The sequence below is a fragment of the Podarcis melisellensis genome (assembly GCF_964234715.1).
Source record: "Podarcis melisellensis genome assembly, chromosome: 17".
Taxonomy (NCBI): Eukaryota; Metazoa; Chordata; class Lepidosauria; order Squamata; family Lacertidae; genus Podarcis; species Podarcis melisellensis.
Window position 1 is genome coordinate 10,887,635 of NC_138534.1, and position 22,511 is coordinate 10,910,145.

The 22,511-nt window shown below is 42.8% G+C and overlaps 2 pseudogenes across 3 annotated transcripts in view; both read right to left on the reverse strand.

Annotated features, from left to right (window-relative positions):
* Positions 1-173: 173 nt before the first annotated feature.
* Positions 174-22,511, reverse strand: part of LOC309360048 (beta-1,3-galactosyltransferase 1 pseudogene) — a 101,259-nt pseudogene continuing 78,921 nt past the window's right edge. Inside the window, exon 3 of the transcript XR_014173414.1 lies at positions 174-1,198. The product of XR_014173414.1 is annotated as a beta-1,3-galactosyltransferase 1 pseudogene (transcript). The remainder of the gene's footprint in view (positions 1,199-22,511) is intronic.
* Positions 1,400-22,511, reverse strand: part of LOC309360052 (beta-1,3-galactosyltransferase 2 pseudogene) — a 96,738-nt pseudogene continuing 75,626 nt past the window's right edge. Inside the window, exons 1-2 of one of the 2 annotated variants that reach the window (XR_014173416.1) lie at positions 5,096-5,163; positions 1,400-2,878 (exon numbers count right to left, since the gene is read on the reverse strand). The product of XR_014173416.1 is annotated as a beta-1,3-galactosyltransferase 2 pseudogene (transcript). Of the gene's footprint in view, positions 2,879-5,095; positions 5,164-22,511 lie in introns of those variants that run through there. The other variant, XR_014173415.1, reaches the window with a different exon arrangement.

Sequence of the window (22,511 nt, forward strand, 5' to 3'; positions counted from 1 at the left end):
GTCCCAGCCACTCTGGGCAGCTTCCAGCATATATAAAAACAATAAAACAAACATTTAAAAATATCCCTATACTACAGGTGAAACTTGGAAAATTAGAATATTGTGGGAAAGTTCATTTATTTCAGTAACTCAACTTAAAAGGTGGAACGAATATATGAGATAGACTCATGACATGCAAAGCGAGATATGTCTAGCCTTTATTTGTTATAATTGTGATGATCATGGCATACAGCTGATGAAAACCCCAAATTAACAGTCTCAGAAAATTAGAATATTAAATGAAATCAGCAAAACAAGGATTGCAAATAGACCAATATTGGACCTCCGAGAAGTAGAAGCATGCATATGTCTTCAGTGCTTGGTTTGGGCCCCTTTTGCATCAATTACTGCCTCAGTGCGTTGTGGCATGGATGCTATCAGCCTGTGGCACTGCTGAGGTGTTATGGAAGACCAGGATGCTTCAATAGCAGCCTTCAGCTCTTCTGCATTGCTCAGTCTCATGTCTCTCATCTGTCTCTTGGCAATGCCCCATAGATTCTCTATGGGGTTCATGTTAGGCAAGTTTGCTGGCCTATCAAGCACAGTAATCCCATGGACATTGAACCATCTTTTGGTACTTTTGGCAGTGTGGGCAGGTGCCAAAGTCCTGCTGGAAGTCAGCATCCCCATAAAGCTCGTCAACGGAAGGAAGCATGATGTGCTCCAAAATCTCCTGGTAGACAGCTGTGTGAACCCTGGACTTAATGAAGCACAGTGGACCAACACCAGCTGATGACATGGCTCCCCAAATCTCGTTTCTGATGAGAGCAGCTTTTGCATCTCATGTGGAAACCCAGGACCCAGAGTCTGGAGGAATAATGGGGAGGCACTCAATGCCAGATGCTTGAAGTCCAGTGTGACGTTTCCACAGTCTGTGTTGATTTGGGGAGTAATTTAAAGCAGATCAGTAGAGGTTTCCTTCACAGTAGGAAGCCATACTCCACAGAGCACATGCCTCTTTGGGTTGTTGCCAGTTGTGCAAAAGACTTATTTGTCATCTTCTGTGCTTTTATATATATATATAAAAATATACATTGCCCGGCTGTGAGTGTGAAGGCCACTCCTTGCAAGGCCCTGTCCACCTGACCTAGGGAGCAAGGCCCACACTGACCAGCCCTACTGAAGAGGCTCTTCATGAAGCGGGAGGGACATCGCCCAGCTATTACACACAAAAAATGTATATATATTTTAAAACCCAAAATCCCGAACAATTTATTTAAATGTAAAATTCCACCTGGATGGGCATGTAGGACCCCCAAAAGAGGATATTTCCAGGAATTCCTGGACGTATGGCAATCCTACACCTAGTGCCACACCTGCATGGCTTGAGGGTTGCTCTCTTCCGGTGGCTGTGATGATCTCAAAACTCTGAGCTTGTCAATTTGGCACATTAGTGGCACAGTGGTCAGTTCAGAACGGGCCAAACAAGTTGCTATGGGCAACAAGTTGCTAGAGATTCTACAGGGAGGAGAGCACAGAATCTCCCTTCTTCTCTGAGCCATCCTTCCCTTCCCTCATTGCAATTTGTTGGCATGGATTTGTCCATTGTACAGGAACATGCCCGCATGTTGCCAGTCCTCTATGCCAACTTCTCCACAAGAGGCTGTGTGTCTGTTCACCTCCCTCCCTTTTAACTCTTGCAAGTCTGGTTCTGGTCCCGAAAGCCAGGCCAAATCTGCAGCAGCTCCTCTGGCACCACCAGAGGATGCACCACCACCACCGTGGAGAGCTTGCACTTCTCATAGTTGACATGGAACGTCTTGAAAAGACCCCCGGGGCTGTTTGTCACACTGATGCCCAGCTCATGCAGGCAGATTCCCATGAAGACATCTTCCATGTTAATGACCCTGATTGTCTTTGCTACCTGGTAGATCTTCTTGGCCAGATCCCCAGAGAACACATACCCTGGGCCTGCGCAGTAGGGCGGGTAGGTCTCATTGGGGTACACCTCCCGTGGCACATACCACTTGGAGGCCTTATTACGCACTGGCTTAAAATTCCTACAGATGTACCCTGTCATGTAGTTCTTCTTGGGTGGCAGGTGAGGCTGCAGCAGCTGGGACACCATGTAGTTCACATTAAGAAAGATGTCACTGTCTGCCTTCACCACGTAGGTGGCATTGGGGCAGAACTTGCTTATCCACTCCATGCCCATCAGAGTCTTCAGGGTAAGGTTGTTGTAGGTATCCAGGAAGTCCTGCTGAATAATGTCTTTGTGGATGGAACTCTCCTCTTCCAAAAGGTCCTGGAGCGGGTATCTAAATTTTGGGTGGACACCCGTCAGAAAAAGACAAAGAATGGAAACCCCAGGCACTGAGCTCTCATTGCCCCATGTCTGCCGGATGGCCTGCCTCGTGGCAAAATCCTGGGGCTTAGTTATCACCAGCAGGATCAAGAAACGGCTCCTCTCCAGGCATTTCTTTGGCTCGTTGAGAAGGAACTTATAATCAGTGGAATAGACAACCTCCAAGGGATGCCGCTTGGCCACTGGTTGTGGTGGGGAAATCAGACCAGAGGGCTTGGTCTCCTTTGTCCTCTCCAGTCCAGATTCCCATTCAAATACCATGGCACTTTTATGATCGCCTGCGGAATCTGGACCGCCCTTGAGATTGATGTTGTGCGGTGAGAAAAGCGTCTCAAGAGACTCCCATTTGCTCTTCGCAACAAGTAGGAAAAGGAAAATAGAGCAGAAGAGGACCACAGTGGGCAAATTCTGCAGCTTGGTCATGAGCATCTTCCTGGCACCTTCCATACTTTTGGTGGGCAGGAGGAAGGCACTTGCAGACTACATGGGTGGGGGAGAGATCCTGGCCACCTCTATCCTGTTTCCAAAAGCAACCTGCAAAAGAGAAGCCCAGTGAAAGGGAGTTGAATTCTGTTCTCTCTCTCTCTCTCTCTCTCTCTCTCTCTCTCTCTCTCTCTCTCTTTCTCTGTGTGTGTGTGTGCACGCGCACACAAGGGGAGCTTTGGGGATCAGGCTGGGCGTACGGAGAATCAGTCTGCCAATTGCCGACACACTCAAGACCTGCTAATAATACCTGCCTTCTTGCCCTTGCAATCTGTTTCTGGAAGGAAAATATGTACTCTTGGGGATTGTACTGTGTATTGTCTCTCTGCTTATTTAACTCATATGTAAAATTCATCATGCGAATGGCTGGACTGGATGAATCCCAAACTGGAATTAAGATTGCTGGAAGAAATGTCAACAACCTCCTGTACTTGTTCTCATTGGCAGGCTACATAGGCTATATTTGGCCACAGAATACCTTTAACGCAAAACGAAGCAATTACGAGTCCTGCCTCATAATGGGGTGAGAGTTCCATCGTTTGAAGTGAAGAAGTATTTTTTTTATCTGTCCTAAATCTTGCAACCTTCAGCTTCACTGAACATCCACAAGTTCAAGTGTTATTAGAGAGGGAGAAAAGGCTTTCTGAATCTGCTTTCTCTATGCTATGCATAATGCTGGAAGGAGCAGGTCTACAGCTTGAGGGTACTTCTGAATTGGACCCTGTCTCTCAGGAGCAATCACAATTGGTAAAACTTGGAATAATAAGGAAGAAACCTTGCAAGAATTGACATCTTTGCTATGATGATGCATTCAAGGCACGAGAGATTTAGATTCCCCTAGTTTTCATTTTCTGTTTGCCCTGCCAGAGCAAGAGAACAAAATTTATTTTCTTTATAGATACATGTTCCCAAATACTTTAGTTATCAAAGGGAAATGTTGAAGCTAGCTAAGTTGCCAACAGATTTTGCTTCAATAGTCTAATTCTCCCCAAACTTCAGGCATCATTTCCTCTGGGTTAGACAATAAAAGCACAATTTCATGTGGGAACAACGTGATCGTGTGGACTTTAACCTTGTATATCAACACTCCAAAACTTTACATTGTGTTTTATTGATGCTGTTAAGGGTTCGATGGAAAGAATATATAATAGTGGATAAACAATAAAACAATATCCGGGCAATGTTCCTCCAGCCTCCTGAGGAGCCTCTTCAGGTGGAAAGGGCCTTGCAGGGAGCGGCCTTCATGCTTCACAGTCAGGCGATTTTCCCTGGCCTCATAAAGGCAGCCCTCTTTTGGGAACCTTTTAATGATGGATGTTTTAATATATTTTTAACCTTCTGTTGGAAGCCGCTTAGAGTGGCTGGGGAAACCCAGCCAGATAGGCGGTGTAGAAATAAATTATTATTATTATTATTATTATTATTAGCCTCATTAGTACGGCTGGTGAGTATGGGCCCTGCCCCTAGGCCAGGTGGAAAGGGCCTTGCAGGGAGCAGCCTTCACTCTTCACAGCTGGACGATGTTATTCCGGCCTCATGAAGGCAGCCCAATTTAGGGAAGTTTTTAATGACGGATATTTTAATATATTTTTAACCTTCTGTTGGAAGCCGCTCAGAGTGGCTGGGGAAACCCAGCCAGATAGGCGGGGTAGAAATAAATTATTATTATTGCCCTTCTCCAGACTTCATTCTTGGCTCCAGTACAGATTGAGCTGACTTGCCTGTTCTGCTTCTCCACCAGAAGAAGAAACAGCTTTTTGCTGAATATGGAGAAATGGTCCAGGCACACCTGCGCTTTCTTTTGGGTGGTTCCACGTCTTTTTTCTTTCTTTTTTACAATTTTGCCAAAAAGCTCAACAAACAACTTCCCCTCAACAAAAACTCAACAACGTTTCCCTCCCCGCAAAATTCAACAACTGCCACTTCAGCAACTTTTGTGTCCTGATTTTCACCGTTTGAAATATGGCAACCTTAGAATAGGTCTCCTCCAGAGACAGTATAAAAACAGTATAAAAACACAAGGGGCTGCCATATGAGAGACAGAGTGATCAGCCCCCAGCAGCCCCCATCTCACTCACCTGCATACATCTCCTGGTCACCTTTGGTGACCAAGCAAATGGTTATATAAATACATGCCTGCTCTATGAAACACCTTTGCCATCATCAGTTTCAAAGGAAATCTCATTCAGTGCTCCAGGTATTTGTTCTCTCCCTCCTTGAGGGCCTTTCTACCCCTCTCCTATTCTCTTTTCTCAGGTGAGCACTTACCTGCCTGAGGTGCTGTTCACTCAAGGTCACCAGCTGAATACTCCAGCTGCATGTCAGCTGCAATTTACCTTTCCCCAGGGAGGGTGTGGCACAAAAGGAAGGGACGTTATCCAGCTAAAACAGAGGGGAGGGAGCAGGGCCTCTGCTTCCAGGAGAGTCTTTTTTCCAGGACCATTGAGGCACCTGGAAGGACTCACCACCTGCATGCCAATCCCATGCTGAATCTCTCTCACACACACCAAAAAAGAACAGTCCCTCAGAACCCAAAGCCAAACACAAGAACAAGATGAAAGGGATAAATTTATTTTATATAAGTGTATTTTATATAAATGATTATTTTATATACTGTAAATTATATACATCTGCCAATGGGTGTTATCATAATGCATACCCTCCATCATTTCTCCAAATAGGGATGCCCTGTTCATTCATTCAATAATAATAATAATAATAATAATAATAATAATAATAATAATAATAATAATAATAATACCCTGCTCTGGGTGGTTTCCAACATATAATAATAACAATAACAATAATAATAATAAACATTAAACATTAAATGGGATGCGTGTGGCACTGTGGATTAAACCACAGAGCCTAGGACTTGCCTATCAGAAGGTCGGCAGTTCGAATCCCCGCGACGGGGTGAGCTCCCATTGCTCGGTCCCTGCTCCTGCCAACCTAACAGTTTGAAAGCACGTCAAAGTGCAAGTAGATAAATAGGCAGGAAGGTAAACAGCGTTTCCATGCGCTGCTCTGGTTCGCCAGAAGCGGCTTAGTCATGCTGGCCACATGACCCAGAAGCTGTACGGCGGCTCCCTGGGCCAATAAAGCGAGATGAGTGCCGCAACCCCAGAGTTGGCCACGACTGGACCTAATAGTCAGGGGTCCCTTTACCTTTAAACGTTAAAAAAACTTCCCACATCCGGGTCTCCACAACATGGCAGGCGGACCACGAATCTGACAGCTATGTCAGATTCGGCTTTGTGGAGTAAAGGGGAAGAGGTGATATGCCTCCCCGCAAAACCCCAAGAGGAGCATTGGGGTGTCCTGGGATCCTGCGACTCACTGATGGTGCTGCAGTGAAAGGAACAGAGTGGGGAGGGGAGGAGCCAAAGGCACTGGTGAGCTAGGCACCAGCACAGCTCCACAAAAACAAAGCCTCTGATCCAGTCATTAGTGGTTACCTTTCCAGCATACTGTGCCAACTGGAAGGTGAGGAAATATTAAGGAATTCATTAATTTGCCTAATTTTGGCAAGAAAATGGGAGTGATAAAAGGAAGTCCACTCCCATTACTGGTGCTATAGGCACAAAATATATGTGTGGATGAAATTTACTTTGGAAGAGAAGTTATCTAATGAACAATTAGGATTAAAAGACTGCCCCCAGCTTCCAATTATGCCAAGATTTTCTAAAATAATGGTCTTGAGTTGAACTTGGACATAGCACACGGTGAGATTGAACTTGACTTAAAATGGAGGTTAAACCTGAGAAGATTATAAGGTTAAGAGTGAAGCAGAATCACCTGGATGAATTTTACCCTTACGGTTTCTATAAAATCAGCTATCCATATATATCTATATACCGTATAACCATATATCTTTATGATGATTTCTATATATTCTTTTTTTAAATATAATTTTTATTAACAAACCAATCGAATCACATTAATTCCAAATTACAAAGCCAATTTTTTAAAATTTTTGTTGGGGGTACCCATGCTTCGAGCTCAGAAAGGGATCCAAACATCTCTCTTGCTGCTGCTTTAATATTCACAGTTCTGTCCAAATAGTATTCACAGTTCTGCCCAATCTTCTCTCTATTGTTTTCTTCATCTTCTTGTTGTTATCGTATATTCCCTTCTTTGTGACCTCTGCTAGTCTCCCAAGCGGGTTGAAAACAAATGTTGTTATATCCTGTGTGAATTTTCCGTTCCTCCAAGAGCCATATTCAAACAGCCAGACGCCATTTCAGCACTTCCGTACAAAACATTCTTAAAGTCTGCCTTTTAATCCTTGCAGGCCTGCACTCTCTCCTCTCTTAGGGGGTTCTGCCAGGTCAAACTCACAGTCCGATATAATAACAAAACCATGGTCTCCTCCCCCTCGATCGTAAATCTTGCCGCCAGGCCTGCCTCCTAACGAGTCTCCTTTTATAACTGCATCATTCCAAAGGCCTTTCATTCCTTTCCAAATATTTCACAAGCCATGTCTTTGATTAGTAATTTATTTCCACACAGTTCTTAATCCTCCCGCTTATAATCAGTAATTGCAACGATTCTTTCGGGGGGGGGTTGTTAGGTAATCACATAAGGTAAAAAAAGAAAAGTCCCCCCATTCCGTCCCGTTCTGACATACCGACCCTTTGATGTGTCTTCTTCTTGATTTATTCCTGTTGAATCCAACCCATCGCTCCACTTCACAGAGGTCACTTTAATTAGCAGTCTATACTCCCGTTCTTCACTCGAAATATGTGCATTTGCTTCTCTCTAATTGATTATTTTGAGCTGCTGCAACCAGGCCGCGTGATCAGAGACAGCGTCCGGGAGAGCCGACCCACATGGGTGCTGTGCGCCTTGTGCCCTCACCCCCTTCTTTCGAACTTGGGGGTGATTTATGGCAACCGCAGGCGAGGCAGTGTTCCCCAGTCCCTTGGGGTAACAAGGGAGGCTGCATACTCCCATATCAGCCGCTTAATTACCTCATGTGAGCCGGAGAGATGGTATTGTCGGCCATCTTCCAACGCGCCCCTAGCGGCCCTCCGATGATTTCTATATATTCATGTATACGAAGGGTGCTTGAATCATGAAGGCTTCTGCAGAGCTAAGAGTGAAATGCTTAGAATTTAGAACTCCAAAATGACCTCTGCCCCATTTCTCTCCCCTTGTTCTTCTAATGCACCCAAACATAGTAGGAAGCAATAAATCTGGTGTGCTGGCCATTTCCTCCGTCCAGGCAAGCTCCTCCGCAGCTAAAAACAGGAAAACGCTAACCACAATGTCCCCGTTTATAACAGATGTTGTGTAGGAGGGTTATCAATACAGTAAGGGGCGAATAAGTTTCTTTTCTCCTTTCTTACTATAAATCAGGGGAAAGGTCAGGCTGATGTACCTTCTGGGGAAAGCAGAAGTTGGGAGGAATTCTTTACATGGTCAAGGGCAAGGTTTATGCATGTGCTCATTGGTTTTATTTTTGCTGCAATATGCGATTGTATATGATTATGTCATGTTTTATGATGTATGTACTCAGGTATAAAGCCTCAGGGCGCTAGAGCTACGACACCTTTGGAAACCATTCCACTGGGTCATTATTGCTCAGCAATAAAATACCACTGCTGCGTCTGTCAATTCTTGGACACAATTTGAGTGGGTCACAGGTACTTTAAAAATCCTTGCTACAAGAGTACTTTAAATTTTCCCTTCTAGGGAAAAAGACTGGACTGACTCTCTGGAAACTATCTCACTTCTGTGAAAGAGTTTCAGAATTTGACTGTTGAAGACGTTCAACTTAATGGAATTACAATTATGGACTTGCTTTATTGAAAGACACCAGCTGGTTAAAAATCAAGACTAAAGGAAGTTCCGGAGGCGGCGCAAAACGGCAATGGCGGTCCTCTTTACTGTGTGAAGAGGGGCTCCGCGAAAAAGGGTCGTCCGCTGCGGCAAAGTGGAGACCCATTAAGATAAACCGCAGGCAGAGCGAGCCTGCGGCCGTGGGACTCGGCGGGTGCCAGAAGCCCCCCCAGAAACGAAGAAGGGACCTCGTAAGAGGCTCTGGAACGTGAAAGGGGGAGCGGCGCTGTGAGTTCATCGCTCTTTTCGCGGAAGTGAAGCCGCGCTGCTGCTGCTGATGAGCATCGACCTTTCTTCTTGGAAAACATCGGAATTGGCTGTAATTTACCCGTGAGTAAGGGGTACCAAAGATTGGCTTTAATTTGATTAATTCGGCTGAAAACGGGAGGCGAGTAACAGGAAGTCCGTCTCCCGATCCTGCTAGCCAGAGCAAAGCAAAGAATTTGAAGTGGGCTGAAGCGCTGAAAAAGAGACTCTGAAAGCAGAACGAAGGGGCATTAACAGACTGTGTACTTAGAAGTTAAAAGGATATATTGGTTAAACTTTTTGGTTTTCTTTTGCTACGGAACTTTCTCCCTACCTTTGAGCGATGTGGAGTTAAAGGGGATAACCGAGCTGTCGGGCTGCCAGTGTGTAAAAGGAGAACTGTCAAACTGCTGAAACTTTTTCTGAAGTATAAACTGTTACATTGATTGATACACTAGCGCTTTAACACTGATGCTGGAACCTTTCTGTCACCTTGTGGCACTATTTTGAAACAGAATTATCTGGAAGCCTCTTTTTTGAACTTGGGGATTACAAAGGTCGAAATAGGAACTTTAATGGCGGAAAAGAAACCTTCCTTCCTATGAAACTGCGAAACACCCCCCCTAGAGGAATTGCGGAGGTATAGAGGTCTGGGAACTGTATCATATTGAGATTTTTTGCGGTTTAATTGTTTACATTCTGGACTGGTCTTTCTCATGGATTGAAAGACTATTTGACCTTGAACAAAGGCAGCTGGGGAATGAGTGGCTCAGGGAAAACAAGAGCAGCTAAAGCTAAAGAAAAAGATAAGAAATCTGGGCAACTTGTTCAAACAACGTTAACTCATCAACGCAGATCTTCTGTCCCAACTGTGCTGACGGCACAGGAGGAGGAAGTTGAAACGCCTGTTACAGAAGATATGGCAACTGGAGGATCTGATCCAGTCCTGAAACAAATTTTGGAACAATTGGCACTCTTGAATAAGAAGGTGGACGATCAGTCATCTAAAATTGACCGAGCTACATCCACTATTAGTAAGTTATCAGATCAGGTTTCCCAGCATACTCAGGCTATTGAGAAATTGCAAGGAGCTACGGCAGAGAATTATAAATTAGCTGCGGAAGCCAATCAAAAAGCTGAGCAAGCGTGCAAAAAGGTTGAGGAGATCAAAGGGGAAGTAAGACCTCTGAAAAGACAGGTAGGAGAACAGCAAGCCTACCTGTCACTGGTGGAACTGAAAAGTAAGGAAAGTAATCTTAGGCTGAGGGCCGTTCCAGAACTGGAGCAGGGCAACCTAGAGGGATTTTTGACGCTGTTATTTTCTAAATTTTGGGGGGTTGAGGAAGACAAAGACTTTAAAATTGTGACGGCCTTCAGATTGGGAAGATCGGTTAAGAAAGACAAGTCCAGAGACTGTTTGGTCTGTTTGAGAACAAGAGAGGAAAGAGATAAGATATTAGGCCTACATTTTAAAAAATCTCTGGAAGTAGAAGGCAAAAGGGCAGAAATTTATAGAGACATCCCTAAATATCTGTTGGATCTTAGAGCCTCATATATAGACTTGACTAAACTGTTAAGGTACAACGCAATTCCTTATAGGTGGGAATTCCCTCAAGGTCTATCATTCACCTACAAAGGAAGGAAGGTAAGAATTAAAACACCAGAGGACCAGCAGAAGTTCCTACACGACAACGAGGAGGACCTCCAAAAGAGAGCTGCAGCTTCTTGGCCCCCACCACCGGGATCACCACCAGGACGTGTACCATCTGGATGTGGACCGGCACCACACCCTTCGGGAACGGAGGGAAACTTAGACACCCAATTGTGATACCTAAGAATTAGACCAGGATGTCTCTACAGCTTCTTAGCTGGAATATAAATGGCGGGAATTCCCCAGAAAAAAGGAAAAAAGTATTTCATATTTTGAAAAAAGAACAATTGGACATTGTCTGCTTGCAAGAAACACATGTGACAAGACTCCACAGAAAAGTGTTAATCAATAAAAGGTTAGGCCAAGAATTTATTTCATCGGATAAAGTTAAGAAAAGAGGAGTGGTGATATATGCAAAGGAGAGCCTGTCACCAAAATTTGTATTTAAAGATGAACAGGGCAGAATTTTGGTGATTGAAATTCAGACACAAGGAGAAAAGTTTTTAATCTTAGGAATATACGCCCCAAATGAAGGAAAATCGGAATTCTTTAAGAAGATGCATGAGATTATGCTGGACTATTTGGATTACAACAACATTATTATGTTGGGAGATATGAACGGGGTTGTCTCAGTGAATATGGACAAGTCGCAAAGTGCTAACATAACGAAAGATGGCAGACTACCAAAAACTTTTTTCGAAATGACTGACAATTTGGATTTGATTGATATATGGAGGATCAAGAACCCTCTAGGGAAAGAAGGAACTTTCTTTTCTGAAGCTCACATGACATGGACGCGAATCGACCAAATGTGGATAACTAGAGGACTGGCACCTAAGACTAGAAAAGTGGAAATCTGCCCAAAAACCTGCTCCGACCACAATGCTTTGAGAATGGAACTGAGATTAAATACAACCGGATCTTTCAGATGGAAAATGAATGACACTCTGTTAAGAGATCAGGAGATTGTCAAGAAGGCCCAAAAAGCTTTAAAGGATTATTTTGAAATAAATTTAAAGACAACCGTGGAAAAAAGAATAATCTGGGACGCAAGTAAAGCAGTTATGAGAGGGTTTCTAATACAGCAGAATACGATTAAAAAAAGGCTCTGGAATGAAAAGAAGGAGAAGATTTTGGAGAAAATAAGAGAAGGAGAGAAAAAATTGAGATCTAGGCCTAAATCGAAGGAAGTGTTGAGAGAAGTGAAGTTTTTCCAGGCACAATACTCGAAACTGATAAATCAAGAGGTGGAATGGAAAATTAAACAAATGAAACAAAGATCTTTTGAATCAGCTAACAAGTGTGGGAAACTGCTAGCATGGCAGTTGAAAAAGAGACAAAAGCTTAATACAGTTACAAATCTAGAGATTAAAGGGAGAATGGTTCAGAAGCCCGAGGAAATTAGAAAATGTTTCCAGAGATATTTCAAAGAACTTTATTCACAAGGGCCGCAAAAAGATTCGGAGGTGGATCAATTTCTCACAACTAATGGACTACAAAAAATACCCCCGGAAATGAGAGCAACTTTGAACTGTAATATTACGTACCAAGAAATTGAATGTGCCATTCAGAACCTTCAACTAGGCAAGTCTCCAGGACCTGATGGACTTACTTCCAAATATTATAAGGTATTGAAGGATTCGTTGATACAACCACTGTTGGAAGTTCGTAACCAGATTATGGAGGGGAGGAAGGCACCGGAAACGTGGAAAGAAGCATTCATCACGTTGATACCAAAATTAGAAACTGAAAAAACCCAACTTAAAAACTACCGTCCTATTTCACTCCTAAATGTGGATTACAAAATTTTTGCAGACATTTTGGCAAGTAGGTTTAAGAAAGTATTAAATGAAGTGATTCATAAGGACCAAGCAGGCTTTCTCCCTGGTAGGCATTTGTTTGACAACACAAGAAACATCATTGACATTCTGGAATTTTTACAAACAAACTTAAATACAAGAGCGGTGTTGATCTTTATTGATGCGGAGAAAGCCTTTGACAATATTTCTTGGATGTTTATGAAGAAAAATTTGGAAAGGATGGGAGTAGGGCGGGGGTTTGAAAATGGAATAGAAGCAATTTATTCAGAACAAAAAGCTAAATTGATAGTAAACAACGTGGTGACAGAGGAGTTCAAAATTGAAAAAGGGACACGACAGGGGTGCCCTCTGTCTCCTCTGCTGTTTATTTCAGTCCTGGAGGTGCTATTGAACATGATCAGAAATGATGAAAAGATGGCGTCGTCGTTAGTAGTAGCGTCGACTTGAACTCCGCATCAGTTGATGCTGTTTTTATTATTTTTATCAGTTTTTACTAGCTTTTTTATCAGTTTTTATTAGCTTTTATCAGCCTCAGTTCTTTATTTTTGTTAGTTGGCAGCTATTAATTTACAAAGCTTAGGTCAAGGGCCTGAGTTACAGAAAGTCTAGAAAGCCCTAATTAGCTCCAGCCCAGCAGGAGTGGAGATTAGACGCCCTATCGTGGGTAGACGCCGAGCTTCCTGATTTACAGCAGAAGCTGCTCTGATTTACAGCGGCTCTATCCCTGGAAAATGACTAGGAAAAAGAAACGACCGGCCTCATCTCCAGAAGGGAGCCCACAGAAGAGAAAGCAGAGCAAAATGGATGATTTTGTAAAAGCACAGAACTCAGAACCTACCACACCAAACAGAACTCATTCCCAGGTAGGTGGGGATGCTTTATTGGGCGGAGATCACCCAGGGGAGAATGCTGAGATGAGCGCTCATGAATTATCCCATGAACTACCATCTGAGGGGGCACCGCTCTATGCAGAAATACTCGCGGACCACTGTCTGCTGACTGCAAGAACAGTGGAGGAAATTAACATCAAATTACAAAAGGTAACGTCTCTCCTGGCGGAGTTGGTGCTCCTGACAGCCAAAAATAGCCAACTCAGTACTAAAGAGACCGACCATAGCGTTGCCCTCCCTCTAGACCATCATGTACAGGGGTGCAACCGGCCCAGACTTGATAACCAAGAGACTACAAATACTAAAAACAACAAAAGCGAAAGTAGGGACCTGATCCTACAAAGTACTCAAGTAGCTCTGGACATATATCCTTTTAATGGTATCCTGCCTTACTGGAAATCAATCGACAGTGTGAAGAGAAACTTTAAGCTTTTACTAAATATCCATTGCAACACTCTGATCGCGATAAACTTGCTTTGCACGGACCCCCAGCACACTAGACTCACGCTGACATTTTCTGACTCAGCTACCCCTAAAATGCTATTGAAATATAGGGCCATTTTACAGGACTATAATATTGTTCTGAGGCGTGTTTTTAAAGACACAGAACGAAAACAACTACTGCCAAACTTGTCATATAGCCGGACCAACTCCAAGCAATCAGCACCCTCTCTGCCGAAGGGCTTTCGCCACAGGGCCATGATTCATTCGGAAGGGCCGTCAAAGATGAATATGTTCGGTGAACCCAGCTGCAACACTCACTTGGAGAGGAAAACATCAGACCAAAAAGGTCAAACACACAAAGAACGCCAGCCCAAGCTAGATAATTCAAAGATAGGACTCTCCATTACGCCTTTGGCAGATCCAGAATTTCACCACCCTCTATCCCAACTGGAATCTGATCAGCCAATGCCAAGTGACGACCCTCCCAAGGGAAATGGGACACATAGAAAGCCAGAGACAGATTTAATTATCTTTGACGAAGACCCCCCGATGGCACCAGCAATCCAAATAACACCGTCGATGCCGGGAAATCGGGAAAATGCTGCAAATCAACCCCGAGAACAACAACACCGTGCATACCCTAAGAACGGTTGCATCATTACCGAACCAGTGGGAGAGCTGATAACAATTTCCCCACCACAATGAAGCCAAGCCAGTTATGGAACGAGCAGCTTTAACATTATCTCATGGAACATAGCGGGTTGGGCTAACAAACTTGGGGACGAGCCATTTCGTGATTATATAATGGGTTTTGACATAATAATGCTGCAGGAAACTTGGGCAACTGATAACATAGCTCTTGACGGTTACGACGTCTATGAAATCAAGGCCTCTAAACCGCTTGGAAGGGGACGACCGAGGGGGGGCCTAGTAACTCTGGTTTCCACTCAATTGACGTCACAAGTTATTGAGTGCTCAGTTTTCGAGCAGCTGGCACTGGGGATCACCTTGCATATGGAATCCAAGAGTATTATTTTTGTTTCAGTGTATATTCCACCATATACAGTGCAAACACAGATAGAGAGCACGTGGCGTAAAATCCATAGTTTCCTTTATTCCCTACAAATTAGGTACCCTGGCTCGCCATTTTACCTAATGGGAGATATGAATGCCAGAATAGGCTCAAATGATGATAGCCTGGAAATAAAATTCCCAATATTAAGAGATCTAAAGGAAAATAGCGCCCTCTTGCTAAACCCACCCCCACGTAGACATTCGAAAGATAGCCAAATCAACTATGCTGGATTCTGCCTGGCTTTTTTACAAATAAGTCTGGATCTGATCATTGCTAATGGGGCATTCCCCGGGGACAGAGAAGGCGAGTACACATTCATAAATTCAAATGGGGCCAGCACAGTAGACTACTGTCTCACTAACAGACAGGCCTTCGAATCAATTAAAAAATTCACAATAGATAATAGGACTGAAAGTGACCACTTACCTCTTATCATCTCCATTACCGGCCAAAATTCAATTCAGCACTCTCACATAGAACATGAGGACATAGACAAAGCAAATGATCCAGCATTGCGTAGGAAAAAATGGACACCTGAGATAGCAATTGCAGTTGAGAATAGATTGAATTCACAAACTGCAATTAAGTTAAGATCAATTATAATAAACAATTTATCAATAGACTCCTCCCTGACAGCCTACGAAAATCTCATTGAGTCCTTGCAGGATGTGGTCTCGGTTAACATAAACTCAGCCGGCAAGCCACGCACTGCGAAAGGGCACAGTTGGTTTGACCAAGAGTGCCACACAAAGAAGGAAGCCCTAAGGAACGCCTATTTGGCCTATAGAAACGCTGGATTAAGCTACTTACCTCAATCTTATTTCAAAATCAAAAAAGAGTACAAAGCCCTTTTGGCCTCAAAAAAAAGGCAGTCCGAACAAAATTCCTGGTCCCTACTATTGAATGCCTCACTAAACAATGAAACTAAACTCTTTTGGCAACTGGTCTCCGACTCAATGAGAAATAGCTCCTCAGCCCCCAGCTGTGTCATTCCAGCTCAGGTTTGGGAGAACCACTTCAGAAATATATTTATGGAAAGTCCAAACCTCCCTTCCAGTTCACAGGAGGATGACAGGGTACAATTGTCACTGCTCCCTAATTGGAGGCCGGTAACTGTGGAGGAAGTCCATACATTAATTGGGAAGCTAAAGAGCGGAAAGGCTCCGGGGAAAGACTTTATCCCAGCTGAGGTGATTACATCAAACCAGCACTGGTGGGCCCCGCTTCTGGCAGCACTCTTTACAGTAGTAAATAACTCTGGTAAGGTACCATATAGCTGGAAACATGCTATAGTAGTCCCAATCTTTAAGAGAGGCCACCCAAATGTACCTTCCAATTATAGGCCTATTAGCCTGCTCTCAATAATTGGGAAACTATATGCCCATTTCCTCAGTAGCAAATTGACAACTTTTCTAAATGAACATAATATACTATCTGAAGCCCAGGCAGCTTTCCGTGAGAATCATTCAACAACAGACCACTGTCTAATGCTGTCCTTCCTAGCTGAGAAGTATACCAGACACCTACAGGGTAAACTCTTCGTGGCCTTTATGGACCTGAAATCAGCATTTGACTCCATCCCCAGATCCCAGCTATGGTCCAAATTGAGTCTGATCTTGCAGGACAAACGACTTCTCTTTCTTATAAAAGCCCTGTACAATGGAACCAAACTGCAGGTCCGATGCGGTCGACAGGGACAGCTATCGAACAGCATCGAGATGACTAGGGGGGTGAGACAGGGTTGTATTTTGGCCCCCACATTGTTCTGCCTATTCCTAAATGACCTAGAAGAGAACTTAATGGACCCAGATGGACACATTCCAAAAATAGGAATGAGAAGGACCCCTTTGTTGTTGTATGCTGATGACGCAGCCATCATCTCGCGTTCCAGGCCGGGCTTGAATTATCTGTTGAGGAAATTTTCTGATTACTGTTCTGGAAATGGTTTATCCATTAATTATGAAAAATCTAAAATCTTAGTCTTCGAAAGAAGATTCTCCCAGTCTAAATGGGTGCTGGATGGCCATAACCTCGAACAGGTAAAATACTTCAGCTACCTAGGGCTCACATTCCATCATACAAGATCTTGGAAGCACCATTGGCAAACCTCCCTTCAAAAGGCGGAGATTACAAAGCTAGCCATACATAAATTCTTCTTCACAAAGGGCGGCAAATATGTTCCAGCAGCCTTAAGGGTTTTCAACGCAAAGCCCGTTTCCCAACTCCTGTATGCAGCAAATGTCTGGCATAATGGGGACCTGCCAAAGCTAGATGGCTTTCAGGCAAAATTTATACGATCTCTGCTGCAGGTACCTAACTGCGTCCCCAACTCCGTACTTCTGTTGGAAGCTGGTGAATGCCCAATTTCAGCTAGAGCATGGTGGGCTGCCCTAAGACATTGGCTCAGGATTTCAGTGTTTAATCTAGGGAAGGGTCTGTACCAACATATCACCAATGAGGAATTTGTCAGCAAATGGCAGAAAACCATGGCTAAAAAAGCCACCTCTATTGGTCTGTCTCCCCCCCAACTGTATTACCTGGGCTATGAAGGCGCCCAAAAGGCTTTAAAGCAAAGATTATGGGACAATGCACACAGTGACTTGCGATCTCGGTCACACGCAGTCTGTAGTCCACTGGCAGCAGGAGTTCAATATGGGTATGTCTTTGAGTTAACACCTTACATCAAAAACCTGACAGTACCTAACTATCGAAGCCTTTTCACCAAGGCCAGACTGAATGTCTTCCCCTCTGCAGTGCTGGATGGTAGGTTGAGAGGAGTTCCCTACCAGGACAGACTTTGCTCGTGTGCTCAAGACATCGAGTCCATAAATCATATTTTGTTACATTGTGCGAAGTATGAGCAGGCCAGGGCTGAACTGATACTACCCTTGCTGGTGCCTTTCCCGGGAAAGTCAGAGGCTCACTATGTCAGGTTCCTACTGGAAGACCGGACAAAAGCTAGAACTTTGGCAGTGGCAAAGTTTTTATCGGTGGTTGAAAGAACAAATGAGCCCAATATTCCAAACAAAGTGCTTGATTAACCTGGAGGTAAGCTGTATGAACTCTGTATTGATTTGTAATGTTTTGTTGGTCTCTGGACCGTAATAAAGTTTGTTTGTGTTTGTGTTTATCAGATCAGGTTTCCCAGCATACTCAGGCTATTGAGAAATTCGGATTACAACAACATTATTATGTTGGGAGATATGAACGGGGTTGTCTCAGTGAATATGGACAAGTCGCAAAGTGCTAACATAACGAAAGATGGCAGACTACCAAAAACTTTTTTCGAAATGACTGACAATTTGGATTTGATTGATATATGGAGGATCAAGAACCCTCTAGGGAAAGAAGGAACTTTCTTTTCTGAAGCTCACATGACATGGACGCGAATCGACCAAATGTGGATAACTAGAGGACTGGCACCTAAGACTAGAAAAGTGGAAATCTGCCCAAAAACCTGCTCCGACCACAATGCTTTGAGAATGGAACTGAGATTAAATACAACCAGATCTTTCAGATGGAAAATGAATGACACTCTGTTAAGAGATCAGGAGATTGTCAAGAAGGCCCAAAAAGCTTTAAAGGATTATTTTGAAATAAATTTAAAGACAACCGTGGAAAAAAGAATAATCTGGGACGCAAGTAAAGCAGTTATGAGAGGGTTTCTAATACAGCAGAATACGATTAAAAAAAGGCTCTGGAATGAAAAGAAGGAGAAGATTTTGGAGAAAATAAGAGAAGGAGAGAAAAAATTGAGATCTAGGCCTAAATCGAAGGAAGTGTTGAGAGAAGTGAAGTTTTTCCAGGCACAATACTCGAAACTGATAAATCAAGAGGTGGAATGGAAAATTAAACAAATGAAACAAAGATCTTTTGAATCAGCTAACAAGTGTGGGAAACTGCTAGCATGGCAGTTGAAAAAGAGACAAAAGCTTAATACAGTTACAAATCTAGAGATTAAAGGGAGAATGGTTCAGAAGCCCGAGGAAATTAGAAAATGTTTCCAGAGATATTTCAAAGAACTTTATTCACAAGGGCCGCAAAAAGATTCGGAGGTGGATCAATTTCTCACAACTAATGGACTACAAAAAATACCCCCGGAAATGAGAGCAACTTTGAACTGTAATATTACGTACCAAGAAATTGAATGTGCCATTCAGAACCTTCAACTAGGCAAGTCTCCAGGACCTGATGGACTTACTTCCAAATATTATAAGGTATTGAAGGATTCGTTGATACAACCACTGTTGGAAGTTCGTAACCAGATTATGGAGGGGAGGAAGGCACCGGAAACGTGGAAAGAAGCATTCATCACGTTGATACCAAAATTAGAAACTGAAAAAACCCAACTTAAAAACTACCGTCCTATTTCACTCCTAAATGTGGATTACAAAATTTTTGCAGACATTTTGGCAAGTAGGTTTAAGAAAGTATTAAATGAAGTGATTCATAAGGACCAAGCAGGCTTTCTCCCTGGTAGGCATTTGTTTGACAACACAAGAAACATCATTGACATTCTGGAATTTTTACAAACAAACTTAAATACAAGAGCGGTGTTGATCTTTATTGATGCGGAGAAAGCCTTTGACAATATTTCTTGGATGTTTATGAAGAAAAATTTGGAAAGGATGGGAGTAGGGCGGGGGTTTGAAAATGGAATAGAAGCAATTTATTCAGAACAAAAAGCTAAATTGATAGTAAACAACGTGGTGACAGAGGAGTTCAAAATTGAAAAAGGGACACGACAGGGGTGCCCTCTGTCTCCTCTGCTGTTTATTTCAGTCCTGGAGGTGCTATTGAACATGATCAGAAATGACCGGTTGGCACGGGGAATTGTGGTCGGAGAGAAACAATATAAACTGAAAGCATTTGCAGATGACTTGGTATTAACATTACAGGAGCCAGTCCCTAGTACTAAAAGAGTGTTAGAATTAATTTCTGACTTTGGTCGGGTGGCGGGATTCAAGCTGAACAAACAAAAAACTAAAGTTCTAGCAAAAAACTTGACAACTACTGAAATAGAGGAGTTCAGGAAAGAAACGGAACTAAATGTGGTTAAAAAAGTAAAGTACTTAGGGGTGTACCTGACCTCCAAAAATTTGAATTTGTTTAAAGATAACTATGAGAAATGTTGGTCAGAGATCAAAAGAGATTTGGAAACATGGTCAAGATTGAAACTTTCCTTGTTGGGTAGAATAGCTGCTATAAAGATGAATGTACTGCCGAAAATGTTATTTCTGTTTCAGGCCCTCCAGATCGTGGACAAGGTGGAATGCTTTGGAAGATGGCAGAGGGATATTTCTAAATTTGTCTGGCAGGGCAAAAAGCCCCGAATAAAGTTTAAAATACTAACTGATGCGAAAGAAAGAGGGGGGTTTGCCCTGCCTGACTTGAGGTTATATTATGAATCTGCAGCCTTCTGCTGGTTGAAAGATTGGATTTTATTGGAGAACACCGATGTCCTCGATCTGGAAGGGTTTGGTAATGCTTTTGGGTGGCATGCATATTTGTGGTATGACAAGGTTAAAGTTCATAGATCGTTCAAAAACCATATTGTCAGAAGAGCAATTTTTATGGTCTGGACAAAATACAAAGACTTATTGGAGAGTAAGACTCCGAGGTGGCTCTCACCGATGGAGGCCAAAGCACGTAAAAGACTCAATATGGAGGCCCATTGGCCTAAATATTGGGAAATAATTGAAAAAATTGGAGATAATTGGAGGTTGCAGAGTATGGAAAAGTTAAAAAACAAGGTGCGAGATTGGTTGCACTATGCTCAAATTCAGGAAGTTTTTAAAGCGGACAAAAAAGTGTGTTTCCAGGTGGAAAAATCGAAATTAGAGACAGAGTTGCTAGAGCCAAAATCTAAGTTAATTTCGAGAATGTACAACTTGCTGCTTAAATGGAATACACAGGATGAGATAGTTAAATCCTCCATGATAAAGTGGGCGCAGGATTTGGGGCATAACATTATGTTTGAAGACTGGGAAAGGTTATGGAACACCGGGATGAAATTTACGGCATGTAGTGCCTTGAAGGAAAATATTATGAAAATGGTATACCGGTGGTACATGACCCCAGTCAAGCTTGCAAAGATATACCACCTGTCGGACAATAAATGTTGGAAGTGTAAGGAGGAGGAAGGGACATTCTTACACCTCTGGTGGACCTGCCCGAAAGTGAAGGCCTTCTGGGAGATGATACATAATGAATTAAAAAAGGTACTTAGATTTACCTTACCCAAGAAACCGGAGGCCTTCCTCCTGGGCATGGTAGACCAGAGAGTGGCCAAGAAAGATAGAACTTTCTTTATGTACGCCACCACAGCAGCAAGGATCCTGATGGCAAAGCACTGGAAGACACAAAATTTACCCACGCTGGAAGAATGGCAGACGCAGTTGATGGACTATATGGAACTGGCCGAGATGACTGGCAGAATCCGAGACTTGGGAGAAGAAGCAACGGAGGAAGTCTGGGAAAAATTTAAGGACTATTTGAAAAAGCATTATAAGTTGTATGAATGTTAAAAAAATGCTCCTTTTTAGGAAACTATAGCTTCAGCATTTGTAAACTTTCGAATTGGAAAATAAGGTACAAGAAGCCAGAGGTGGTGTAATGAAATAACTTTATTGTGTTGAAATTAAAAGTTTAAGGATTTGGACTACAATGTCCTAGAGACCAGATATCACGATAAAATGAAAGATACATTATTGTGTTTGAAATAAGTTAACAAATTGCTGATGTTTTGAATGTACAGAGAATGCAGGGTTCGGAAGATGGGGGAAGTCCACTAGATCTATGGAAATCTGTAACTGGAAGTTGGACTTTGTATTTCATAAACTCAATAAAAAATTATATTAAAAAAAAAAAATCAAGACTAAAGGAAGAGGACGATCCATTGCTAATATTGGCCTAAATTAGACTCAGAATAGACTCAAAATAAAAGTTACAATCGAAGCAAAGGCCTATAGCTAATTTCCTTTGCAATAAAGAGTTGCCCCATTGTATCAGGAAAAATTCTGTCCTTAAGGTACCAGGAAATGCCTTACTCCTTATCTTGTTTACCACAAACCAGAGTGTATGCATAATAAGGCCCACTCTTCTTCACGTGCTGCAAGGTGATACTTAGAGTCTTTGTTCTGCCTCTAATGCATATGCAATTAGAGTAGTAGTAGAATGTGTAATTAGTAGAATGTGTAATTCTAGGATTGGACAGAAGCTTATGCGTATTCATGCCTTAAGAATTGTATATCAGAGAGCGCCTGCTCTGTAAGCACTGCTCAGAATTTGGAACTGATTCCTCTGAGTCAACTTTACTGGGCAATAAAGACAATAAATCCTCACTCTTTCCTCTTTCCTCATGGCAGGGCGGGCCTTGATTACTGTTGAGTCAGATGTGCAAAATACAACAAAGGGTAAATAAGCCCACCCATTTATTCCCCACCCCCAATAGATTTTATTAAAGCTTAAAAGAACATGTACAAATGTTGATATCAACCACAAAATAACTTTTTACAATGCAAAAAAGCATGAAAAACTCTAATCTAAATTAAAATAAAAAACAAAGGAAGAAGAAAGAAAAAGAAAAAGAGAGAGAGAGTGAAAGGGAGAGATTCTGATTCTACTGGTGGTTCCCTCGCTGCGAGAAGCCAAGTTACAGGGAACCAGGCAGAGGGCCTTCTCAGTAGTGGCACCCGCCCTGTGGAACGCCCTC